Here is a 13,127-nt window from a genome sequence, read left to right on the forward strand (position 1 = left end):
CTTCTATTTTTCATTTCATTCTCATGGAAACATAAAGGGAAATGAGAACTTGCGCAAAGTTTATATAGCAAGAAATAAGCAGGACTGAGATTTGAACCGAGATCTATGTGAATCTGGAATATGCCCTGTTAATTACCATATACTGCCACTTTTTAAACATCTTTCTAGTGCCTAGGCTAGTGCTAGATGCAAAGAAACCACTCAAGAATTGTCTGTTGAATGAACATTCTCCTTCAGTGTGTAAGCTTGGTATTGGGAATCCTGAGAACAAGTAAGTATTTAGCAGATTTTTAATGTGCTTAGTCGCTCAGTTGTGTGCGACTCTTTGTGACCCCATGGATTGCAGCCCGCCAGGCTCCTCTGTCCATGGGGATTCTCCAGGCAAGAATACTGGAGTGGGTTGCCATGCCCTCCTCCAGCGGATCTTCCCAACCCAGGGATCAAATCCAGGTCTCCCACATTGCAGGCAGATTCTTTACCAACTGAGCTACCAGGGAAGCCCAAGTATGAAACAGTGGGTAGATTACAGGATATCATCCAAACTACTGAGTAGAAATAATGTTGGATGGCACTTCCAGCTATGATTTATACTTGAATCACAACATTAAAATGTTTGATGGACTAATTATGAAATTCTAATGATAGCAAGATGCATGATATTGTGATGAATAATTGTTACATTTGTCCTCATTATAGAGACAGAATACTTCCTTGAGAAGAACTTATAGGCTAGTGGAGAGCACAGGTGTATAACGTACATAGTCAGACATAATGAATAAATACTTAACAGAAAAAGAGAAAACAAGGGGAAAAAAGTTAACCAGGGATCTGTAAATTCATAGGATGATAAGTGGACATTTCCTGATAACATCAGTTCAGTTCAGTCACTCAGTCATGTCTGACTCTTTGCGACCCCATGAACTGCAGCATGCCAGGCCTCCCTGTCCATCACCACCTCCTGGAGTTCACTCAAACTCATGTCCATCAAGTCGGTGATGCCATCCAACCATCTCATCCTCTGTCGTCCCCTTCTCCTCCTGCCCCCAATTCTTCCCATCAACTGACTCCAAAAATTGAGGTGGGAACTATTTGTATGTTAAAACAGATGTTATGAAGCATAATTTAAAAAAACATAAAATTCCAAAAAGTATTTAGGTTCAAATACATGCCTTCACAAAATGATTACACTTATTGTGAGGAATAACCATAACAACAGAGTGTGAGAATAAAAGCAAATATTCATACGGTACTTACTCTGTGCCCTGTATATACTGATTCATTTAGCTTCACAACAATCTTCTTAGGTAGTTATTATTAGCACCTCTATTTTATGCGTGAGCAAGCCAAAGCACTGATAAGTACTTATCAGGTCAAACAGCTGTCCAGAGTCTGTGCTGCCTCTGGTGACGACACACAAGGTAGAATCTGAGCTAAGCTGTTGAAGAGGAAAAGCTGGGACAAATTAGGAGGAGGAGGAAAAGAAACTCTAACATAACTTAAAATACATATAATACAAATTTATTCTTTGTCCTTAGAGAAATCCAGTCATAGATGGAGACAGCTTACACTGGATCTATGCTAAAACATTTACAAAGACCTTTTTTTTTTTTTAAACGAAGTAAACACTGTATTTATTAAAAGATCTAGTGTAGCCTTTTAGGCATCAGGGACTGGTTTCATGGAAGATAATTTTTCTACGGGTGGGGGTGAGGGGGTTGGTTTCAGGATGAATCAAGTACATTTACTGTGCACTGAATTTCTATTATTACATTGTGATACATCATGAAATGATCATACAACTCACCACAATACGAATCAGTGGGAGCCCTGAGCTTGTTTTCCTGCAACTAGACGGTCCCACCTGGGGCTGATGGGAGACAGTGACACCTGAACTGTGTTGCTTATGTCCAGTCTACTCTGTGATTTTGTTTTGGTTGCTGTCCCTGCAGAAAACTCTGCTTCACACAAACAGGATGGTAGAAATATAAGCAGGCTTTTCAGGGCTTTTGTGGAAATCTCAGGATATTCTGCCTTGACTTTGATCTAGAACATGTGAAGATTTGAAGGTAACTTAAACCTACTTTTAAGGCCACCACATTTGCGATCTCAAGCAGCTGATCCTCTTCTACAATGGACAAAACTGATTCACCTGGCATCCATTCCTTTCCAGCCCAGGGGTCTTTCGTGGTAGGGGAGTAATGCTCAAACTCTTTTGAAAGCTAAGACAGGTGATAATACATCCAGTTGGGAGAAAGAAGGCCCTGGCTCAGTCTCTTTCAAAATCTCTTTAAATGTTCAAAACATCAAAAATTCCAATTGTTCACTCATCGCTCCCATAATTCCAGTCTGGCTTTGAATGCAGCCACTGTATCTGCTGACTTGAACACAGCTGTCGTTCTCCCCTGGAGTGACAGAGTGAGTTCTTTGAGCAGGCTGACTATGTCACACAAGTAATCAAGTTTTGCCACCCATTCTGTGTCACTGAAATATACTGCCAGTGGTGACTGTTCTAAAAGAAATCTCTGGAGTAGCTCTTGTAACTCAAAACCTCTGGCCAGTGATCTTCCTTTATAAAGACACCTCACTTTTGTGTGTAAGAGAAGACGTGTGTGCTCTTGTGTCCATCTCACTGAGCTGTGCTAACAGACGTGAATTAAGGGCATGTACTTAAATGTAATCATTTTATTCACACCCTGCAAAACGTTGTTATGTTCAGGTGACATTTTTCAGCTAACCAGCATTTCTGCATGGATGACACAGTGCATAGGATCACATTCAGAAGCAACCTCTTGGTTACCTGAGTAGTATAACCAGAAAGTTTTAGTCATGGCAGTAGCTCTGTCTGTATATACTGACATGGAATGACCAATTCCATGTATCAACAATTTCCTGATATGTAATCATTCAAAGACTTGAATAGTTCTGCAGCTGTGGTGTTGGCTGGCAACAAAGGTTTATGTAACATATCCTCACGTACATCCTCCTGAAAAATATATGCACAAAAACAAGCATTGTTGCCTTGTTGTCAACCTGGATTGTGTACCACAGTGACTCATTAATCCTCTGATAATTATGACTCAACATCCTCTGCTATTTCATCAGTTTGTCTAGTTATGGTGCCAGCCAAAGGAAGAACACGTGCCGTCTTGTGAGCTGCAGTTTCTTCTAAAAGTTCATGACAAATGTCCTAAGCAGCAAGCAGGATCAACTCTTCACCAACAGGAAAGGGTTTCTTGGCTTCAGTAACGCAGTTAGCCACTAAGAACGATGCTCTTAGTGCAGACACGTTTGATGAAGTGGTGGCCTTCAATAATTGCTTCTGTTCTTCATGTTCACACTTTTTCCTTTGGAAAATCTCCAAAGGCTTGTCCTGTAATGCAGGGTGCTTCGTCTCCATGTGGCAAAGCAGTTGTGAAGGTTTCATGACTTCATTGATAGTCAGTCGCCACGTATTATAAAAAGCAGGCTTGGAGAATGTGAATCACTTGTTGCAATGAACCCATAACTTAAGTAGGACTCTTGGTATTTTCTTTAAAATGCAGCTTTCTTTTTGTTGGCAGTCTTAGAGTCTTCTGCTGTCTCATCATTGGGTCTTTCCCCCTTTTCAAAGAAGCTCTCCAGCAACATTTGTTTTTCACTCATTTTGGTGAAGGTTATATTGCAGGCTTCCCAAAACTGTGTGAGACATGTGTGCAGTGTGGGAAAAAGAAATGGATGGAAGTGGTATATAAAATAAAGGGTGGACCATACATGGACTGAAATAAGCGTTGGATTCTGACTTAGAGCCTGCTACCAGATGTGGCTTAATTGTCACTTGCCACTAACTCATTGACAGAATTTTGATGGGCCTGCAAACAATTGATTATTATGGTCTCTGCCGTTAACCTCTTTGCTAATGAATCTGTATCTGCAGTCACTTCCCAGCACTAGCATCACTGCCTCAGCTCCACTTCAGATCATCAGGCATTAGATTCTCATAAGGAGTTCACAACCTAGATCCCTCACATGCATATTCACAGTAGGGTTCTCATTCCTATGAGAATCTAATTACAGGAGGTGGAGCTCAGACAGTAACGTGGGCGATGGGATGTGGCTGTAAATACAGATGAAGCTTTTTACTCACCCACTCACCTCCTGCTGTATGGCCTGATTCCTAATAGGGTTGGGGACCCCCATCTAGTGGGTGCTGCCTCAAATTTGCTTACTTATTGCTTTAGGGCTTTTTCACAAGCTATGCCAATGCAAGTATATTATTTCCCAAGGTAGAATCCAAGTGCCTGAAGTAAGAGAATGTATTACTTCTTTTGCAACACTTAACATAGCAAAGCCCAAGGCACATTAACAGGTGCTAAATAATGATTGTTCAATTGAACTAGAACACCAACATCTCTTTTTTACTACCTCTTACCTAAGGAAATAAACTTAGAAAAAATGGTTACATCACTCAATATTTAAACTTTATTTAACAAAAAAGACCCCACAAATATTATCTGGTAGGAAACAGAAATAGAAGGGAAACTCTAAAAGAGCACTTTTGTCATTGAAAGATTAAATATAAGGGCAATTCAGCAAATCTGAAAAAAAAAAAAGAAGCATGAATTAGAACAAAAAGCAAAGATTCAATTAAATGGGCCCACTCTATTTTCTGATCCAGAAAATTTTGAGTCTGTAATTACAAATCCTTCATTTTATGCTACGTAAATTAAAGGATAAGGTTTAACTATTCAAAGAACATACAGAAGAATTGTTTTAAGTTCCTTTCAAATATAGAGATAAGACAAATGGAACCAGACCAAGGTCAAATTTATTTTAATCTAGAATTTCCTTTTTTTTCAACAACAATTTTACTTGAAAGTTTCATCTTCTCACATTCTTGACTGGATTTCTCCACTAAAGAAAAACATAAAAGACATTTCCATGCTCATTTAAAAGACAAAATGAAACCTAAGAAATAAATGGAATAAAACTGGTTCCAATAAAAATTATGACCACTCTTGCTGAAATTAAGAAAATATATTATTTTACTAATAGGGATCTCCTGAAAATTTAAAAGTAAAAGGCTAATATCATAGAGTAATCTCAGAGGTCCAAGTGAAAGTGGCAATATAGTTTGAGAATTTGAATGATGGGTATAAAATATTGGATGAATTACAGGATATCACCCTGACTACTACTGAGTTTCCTTGGCCCAAAGTTAGTTCAAAGTCAGACCCAGAAGAATGGTCAGAAGGTCTAGAAAGAGAATTAGAATAAGGAGGTAAAAGCAGGAGAGGGAAGAGGCTATGGGGTGGGGGAAGGGGGGGACAACAAAGTCATAATAATAGTGCCAGAGGATTACTGTTTACATTTTTATTTCATAAGAATTGCCAATTGTGAAGATGTTTTAACCACAAAAACATTTGCACCTGAATCATTTTAGTACATGTTCTTTTAGTTACTAAAAGGAAGATGTCCAACTTAGCAATATTTTAAAAAACCTACAACTTTGCAATGATCCATCAACAACAGAGGGTAGGATACCTTCTAAAAAGCTAAGAATTGAATTAAGAGAATTCCCTGGTGGCCACTGGTTAGGACTCCTCGCTCTCATTGCTGAGAGGGCTGGTTCAGTGTGACCAGAGAAAAAAAACAAAACCCAAAATCAATATTTTATGGAAAAAGTGTTATTTTATTTGCTCCATATTAGAACAAGACTTCCAAAGGTTTGCACTCTGGCCCAAGCTTGAATTTTGAAGGCCAAGTTTCCATGGCTCCCAGAAGGCAAAGTTAAAACCCTTTATTAACATCTACCGAGAGCCAACTAAGTATCTAACACCAGGCTCAGTGCAGTGTACACTGCGGGTGGAGCAGGGTGGGGCGGGGTGAAGAGGAGCATAGGACAAAAAGAACTGAGGTGTAATTGTGTCCAAAAGTGTTCTATTTGAGGTGACAAAGCATGTATGAAAGAAAGAAATCACAAGAGAAGGCAATAATAATTGAGAATAAGTCAAAAGAAAAAAGTGATAAAAGCATATGAGAAAAAAAATTAGGCTACAAATACTGAAATCTGAATTCTAACCAAGCCCTAAACTTGTTTGAAAAGCCTGAACAAGAAACCCCTCTGAGCCTTAATTTCTTCAGCAATAAAATCATGGGCCCTTTTAATTCTAACTATTTATGCCATTATTCCTCTTGAATGGCTATTAAAAGAAATAATTATGATAGTCCTTATGAACTGACAAATTATTTTTACTTAAAATTAAAAGATGTAAAAACAGAATTATGTGTTTATAACTCCAATACAATTATTAAACCAAAACAAAATTTAAAATTAATACAAGCAATAAAAACACCAATAATATTAACATTAACATTAATTTAATATGATGTATGATGCTGCTCTGCAAAAATTAAATGTTTATTCATAACCTGAATTTGGTATTCACTGTGATAACACAGGTTCCTTCGAGTTCAGCATATCTATTTACCATGAGCACCTTAAGACTCAGCTTTCCCACCAGTTTTCTCTACTGAGAAACCTTTGTTTTTACAACATGCTATAATGTTGCTCCAAAGACGTAACTTATTAATTTTACCAGGTGATTATAAAAAGAAATTTGAGCACTGAAATCCCATAGCAGAAAGTTGTTTTATGGCAGTGTTCATGATGATCTTGAATAAGCTTATGCTATTTTCTTTTGGGAGAAGGAAATGGCAACCCACTCCAGTATTCTTGCCTGGAGAATCCCAGGGACAGAGGAGCTCGGTGGGCTCCCATCTATGGGGTCGCAAAGAGTTGGACACAACTGAATCGACTTAGCAGCAGCAGCAGCAGCAGCAGCAGCAGCAGCATTTGCTTTTATCTTATCATAAAAATGAAAACAGGAAAATTTTTAAATTCTAACAGTTTTTTTCTTTTTGTACTTCTCTATGTTTTATACATTCTCTATGATAAACATGCATTTTTTTTCCAACTGAGCTTTTAAATGATAGCTTTATTGAGATATCACTCACATACCACAGAATTTACACATTTAAAATGTGTAAGTCAACCGTTTTCAGTATAGTCACAAAGTTGTGCACATATGTCACAATAAATTTTGGAACACTTTCATCATTCCAAAAAGAACCTCCTTGCTCCCCAATACCCACGTACCCATTAGTAGTCACTTCCCATTCTCTCAGCTCACCCAGCCAGCTCTAGGCAACCACTGGTCTACTTTCTTTCTCTATGATCAATCCATTCTGAATATTTCATATCAAGAGAGTCATATAATATGTGGTTTTCATAACTATCATCTTTCACTTAGCATAATATTTTCAAGGCATATCCATGTTGTAGCATATTATCAATACTGCATTTCTTTTATTGCCAAATAACATTCCATTATATTGGTTTACCACTTTATCTATTCATCAGTTGATGGATATTTGGGTTGTGTCTACTATCTGGCTATTATGGATAATGTTGCTACAAACATTCCTATATAAGCTTTCGGGTTGTTTTTTAACATCTGTTTTCAGTTCTTTTCAATGTGTACCTAGGAATGGAATTATGAGTCATATGCTAATTTGATGTTTAAGTTACTGAGAAGGCATCCTATTTTTTCCACAGAGGGCGTACCATTTTACACTCTTACCAGCAACATACAAGGCTACAATTTCTTTATCTACAGATATGAAGTAGTATACATAGTTTTGGTTTGCATTTCCCTGACGGCTAATGATGTTGAGCATCTTTCCATGTATTTATTGGTCATTTGTGTCTTTGGAGAAATGTCTATTCACATCCTCTACCCAATTTTTAAGTGTGTTATTATTTACTGAGCTGTAAGTTGTATTATTCATGTTCTCAGAAAAAAAATTTTTTAAGGCATTGAACATATGCTAATATATGTTTTTTAATCACTAAGAATGTGGCAAGGTTACTATAAATACTGAGAGTTATGAAGAAACTTCCCTCACCCCTGATGTCTTCCTTTGGATTCATCTCTGGGGAGGTAAACTGATTTATCAGTTTGGTAAATTTGGTAATACCTAAGCTTAACTGTCTCAGCCACCTTTCTCTCTTGAGTGACCCTGCCAGCAGAAAATAGACTGCTCTGCTCTGTTGTTCTGGCTGGGTAGGCCTCCCATACAGGAAAAGACAGAGGAGAAAAGATTGAAACAAAGATTAAGAAGGAAAAATTAGACAGATGGACAATAAAGAGAGGCGAGACAGGACAGGCACTACAGTACAAAGACTAGGAGTTGTTAGAGAAAAATGAGTGTGATAGGTTGGGTGGATGGGAAAAGTCTAAGAAGTAGCTGGAGGCCTACTGAAGTTGCCTTTTCAACTCACACTGCCCTCTGTTGTTGTTGTTTAGTTGCGAAGTCAGGTCTGACACGTTTGAAACCCCAGGGACTGTAGCCTGCCAGGCTTCTCTGAGAGCCTGAGGCTCCTGGACGGCTACAGTCCATGGGGTTGCAGAAGAGTCAGACATGATTAGTGAATAAACAACAACAATTTTCTACTGAAATATAGGCATCGTCACATGCTGTTCAGTTCAAATATAAACTGGTACAATTTATCAGAAAACAATTTCATAACATGTTCCTGATAGCTCAGTTGGCAAAGAATCCACCTGCAATGCAGGAGACCCAGGTTTGATTCCTGGGTCGGGAAGATCCTCTGGAGAAGGTATAGGCTACCCACCCCAGTATTCTTGGGCTTCCCTTGTGGCTCAGCTGGTAAAGAATCTAACTGCAATGTGGGAGACCTGGGTTTGATTCCTGGGTTGGGAAGATCCCCTGGAGAATGGAAAGGCTACCCACTCCAGTATTATGGCCTAAAGAATTCCATAGACTGTAAGTCACAAAGAGTCAGACACGACTGAACGACTTTCACTTTCAGGGGAATGATTAAATAAATTAGCTTATACCTTAGATGTTACAACACCACAAAATGTGCACATTGTGAATCTATAATAAATGTAACTTAAAATCATAAATATGATTTCAATTATGCCTACACACACTCCAGGGACACTGAAAGTACATATATAGAAATGTTCACAGTTCTTGCTGTTGGCTGATGGGAGTACAATTTTTTTTTTATACTTTTCTGTATTTTGCTGTATTTGTTTTCTGTGTTACTTTCTGTATTTCTAACACACAATATTTTTTCTATTCAAGAAAAACGTTAAAGCACTGAATCAAAGACACAACATTTTTTAATAACTCCTAAGAATGCTACACAGTGAATCCATATATTAATACTGTTCACCTCTTTACAAATAATCCAAATAAATACAAGGTTATCACAAAGTTTAGCAAATTAAAAACAGCCAATTTATTAAGTGCTCTGTGTACTTAACATTGAGAAAGACAGTCACTTTAAAATGCATTATATCATGTAATAAATGTGTTTTTTTTTTCTTTTGGAAACTGCTTTTATCCACTATCTCAAAGGACTCTCATTGCTTTAAGACCCTATTTTAGAGCAGCAAATAATCACTGGGTATATTTGCCAATAACCTACAGAAACAGGAGTTGCTACAAGGCCAGTTCTCAAGGGCACAAAGTAGAAACCTCTATGGCGGACGGAACACTACAGATCTTAGAAATGAATTCATCTAAACTGTTACATAACTCTTCCCTATTATGTTTACCAAACCCTAGGTCAAAAAGGTTGCATTTCAAATTCTGGAAAAATGAAGAAATAAATTCTACAAAATACTTAGTAAATTAACTATAAGTTAGACAAAACCAAAAAAGGTTTTCATGTAAATTTCCTTCCTTTTCTTAAAAAATTACCTGTATATATTTGAGATTTGTATTTTTCATCAAACGTTTTGGTGAAAGGGCTCATTTTTATTGCATTTCACACAGTACTTAGTATAATTCTGATCACCTATGGGCTCAGTTCAGTTCATTTGCTCAGTCGTGTCCCACTCTTTGCGACCCCATAACAGCAGGTCGCCAGGCCTCCCTGTCCATCACCAACTCCCAGAGTTTACCCAAACCCATGTCCATTGAGTCGGTGATGCCATCCAACCATCTCATCCTCTGTCGTCCCCTTCTCCTCCTGCCCTCCATCTTTCCCAGCATCAGGGTCTTTTCTAATGAGTCAGCTCTTCGCATCAGGTGGCCAAAGTATTGGAGTTTCAGCTTCAACATCAGTCCTTCCAAGAACACCTGGGACCTATGAGCTCAAACATTAGCCAATGAACTAATAGGAACTAATGCTAGGTTCAAGGTCATTGATGAGCTACCATATTTCAAAACTATTCACCACAGCATATATGGACATTTTAATGTGCAGGTTCAAATGGATATCAGATTAAAATCAACCTATCAATTCAACTAGAATAAAGAACAAAACCATTTTAACAGTATTTTAAAATTATAAACCTAAGCTAGGAGCTCTCCAGTTTACTCTCTAGTCCCCTTTTGAACAAAAGGTAAAAATTTATTAATTTTATCATTTCAGAAGTTATGAAATTTCAAAATGAGTTTAGGCTGATATGTTTACTTTTAATTAAGGTTTTCTCTCATAAGCCAGAGGCAGATTACTGTTCAGAAAACACTACGTTTGAAAAGCAATGATACTCCAATAAAAATTAATTTAAAAATACTAATAAAATTTTAAAAAAGAATACACTATCTTTGTGTTCTACATAGGAAAAACAGTGACTTAACAGATTTATGGAATGCATGTATCTTTGTGTCTCAAAAATCTATAACGACATTATTGTCTGGTCAATTTAGCAACTGTCACCCTAGTCTTAGATTTTACTGCATATCAAAACACTGTATTCATCTCAGGTGAGTCTGCCTATCTCCAACTACCAATATCCCATTGTCTGGTTCTAAATTCCTATTCTTTCTAACTTCAATCTTTACTGTCATTACCTCACTACCATTACCCAGTTCAACCATATCAAGAACTCCAGACTCAGGAGTTCCTTTGTGGCCAAGTGATTAGGATTCTAGGCTTTCACTGCCAAGGCCTGGGTTCAGTCCCTACTTGGGGAACTGAGATCCCACAAGTAATGCATCATGGACAAAACGAAAAGAAAAAAAAGAACAAAATTAAATTATTAAAAAACAAAGTGAAAACTCCAGACTCCTGCATTTTCTTTCTTTTTTTTTTTAAACATTAGTCAGACTCCTGGCATTCTTTCTTTTCAAGCACTGAATTCATGTATCATCTCTAGCTACTTCCTTTGTTATCTTATGCATCTACTGCACTGACCCTATAAACCCCAGGCCTGATCAACCTGACCACCTTCTCTGCTCTTATACCCAGGCGCTAAAGAAAATCATAACTATGCAGATTGGAAACTATAAAAGCAGTATCCTTCCAACATCAGGTGCAGCCTCAATGCTGGCCTGACATTCTTCCCCAATTAGTCCCAGAACCACATTCCCAGAGCGACACTAACCTTCACCACTGGCCTCCAGTCCTCTTCCTATTCCTAGCTCAGCAGTCTCAACTGGGCCACAGGTAAACAGAAGTTACCAGATGTCAGTTGGTAATCAGTTATTTCCCCTTCTTATCTCAGTAGTACAATGTTTCTATCTGCTGTTCAAGGGTAATCTTTCTACTTGTACCCAGTTTCTTACTTTTTTCTACTTCCTCAGGAGCATGCGTATATAATCAACCTATCTGTGAATGCATTCCTCTCACTGGGTAGGGGAGCCTCATAAAATGCAGCTTTCCTTTATCCTGATTCTGAGTTTATGAACAACTCTTTGAACTGCCAGGAAAAATTCAACCACTAAGAATTAATCATCTTTCTGTAAAATGCACAGGTGGTAAACAAATTTTAAAAACAAACAAAGTAACGACAGAACTGTGTAAAGGCATTCAAAATAAAAGGTAAGATATTTGAGGAAGATTTGTTTCTTAAAAATGAATCACTGTGCCTTTTCTTATAAAATAATTTATTAAATTATTTTTGTCATAAATAAAATATTACCAAAAAAATAAAGCATATATATAGGAATGTTTATAAAACTATAGCTGCTTATAAGGATTAGCAATTTATAACCAAGCTCAAATTAATTCTGTGAGTCTTATCCTATTCTGGGTCATGGACCCTTTGAAGAATCTGACAAAAAATGTCTCCTCAGAAAAATACACATAAAAAAAAAATGCACATATACTACCACTAAGTTTTGAGAGTTATTTCAGGTAGCTCACAGACCCCTTGAAGCCTGTTCTTGGACCCAAGGTTAAAAAACTCTGACTGTTTTCAGAGATTGTATTTTATCCATGTCAAATAGGTAGATACTGTTTTCCTCTCCTATAATAAAATATCTAAATAAACATTAATGATATTAATTCTTACCGTGATGTGACACAACGGTGACATGCTAATTTATATCTCCAGCGTACCAAAAGTTACTAGGAAGGCAAGAACGGAGATAGGTGCAAAAGTGAATATGCCTTCTCACTGTCAGCCATTCAAGAGAAATATTTTGATGGAGGTTTGGGGAAAAAAAAAATTCCAGAGTAAGGCAGCTTATTCTAGGTAAGAAATTCTTAGAAACGAATAAAAAAAAACCAGTACAGAAAAAACCTGTCTCAGAGGAAGATAACTTGCAATGCTTTGAAAGACTGCTGATAGAATATGATTTTTCCCCAAGGTATTTTATTTCAGTGGAGAATATTCCCTAAAGGAACACATATGACAAAAGAGACACTATTATATTTATGCTAGCAGGAATTCCTTGGCAGTCCACCAGTTAGTTAGGCCTGAGTGGTTTAACTACTGAGGGCCCAGGTTCAATCCTTGATTGGGGAACTAAGATCCCACAAGCTGCATGGCACAGCCAAATAAATTATATATATAATAAATACAATATATATGTGTATATATTTCTAGCACTGTCTCATATTAGTGCAAAGTTTCCCTGTGTAATAGAGAAGAACAAATCTGACATCCTATTGGATCTATTTCTTCTTCTTTAACTTTTTGTATTCTATTGTTTTTGCCAGAAGTTTACAATGTTGCCAATAGCCTAAAACATACAGGATAGCCTAATCTCAAGACTCTGATCTCTAAAGGTAAAAACACTTTCCTATTCACATAGGGATAAAAAATAACATCTGTCTGGCTGGAGGTTTATAGGAACACTGTGACTGGCTACCTGGAAAGCTG

The 13,127-nt window shown here is 37.4% G+C and overlaps 1 protein-coding gene across 3 annotated transcripts in view; it reads right to left on the bottom strand.

Annotated features, from left to right (window-relative positions):
• CNST (consortin, connexin sorting protein) overlaps positions 1-13,127 on the bottom strand; it is a 99,094-nt gene that overhangs the window by 77,657 nt on the left and 8,310 nt on the right. The window contains exon 2 of one of the 3 annotated variants that reach the window (XM_027564665.1): positions 1,255-1,435. The exons of 1 other annotated variant lie outside the window; for it this stretch is intronic. The gene's annotated coding sequence lies outside the window, so the exon portion shown is untranslated. The remainder of the gene's footprint in view (positions 1-1,254; positions 1,436-13,127) is intronic. One more of the 3 variants, XM_027564666.1, reaches the window with a different exon arrangement.

The sequence above is a fragment of the Bos indicus x Bos taurus genome, chromosome 16, assembly GCF_003369695.1.
Source record: "Bos indicus x Bos taurus breed Angus x Brahman F1 hybrid chromosome 16, Bos_hybrid_MaternalHap_v2.0, whole genome shotgun sequence".
Classification (NCBI taxonomy): Eukaryota; Metazoa; Chordata; class Mammalia; order Artiodactyla; family Bovidae; genus Bos; species Bos indicus x Bos taurus.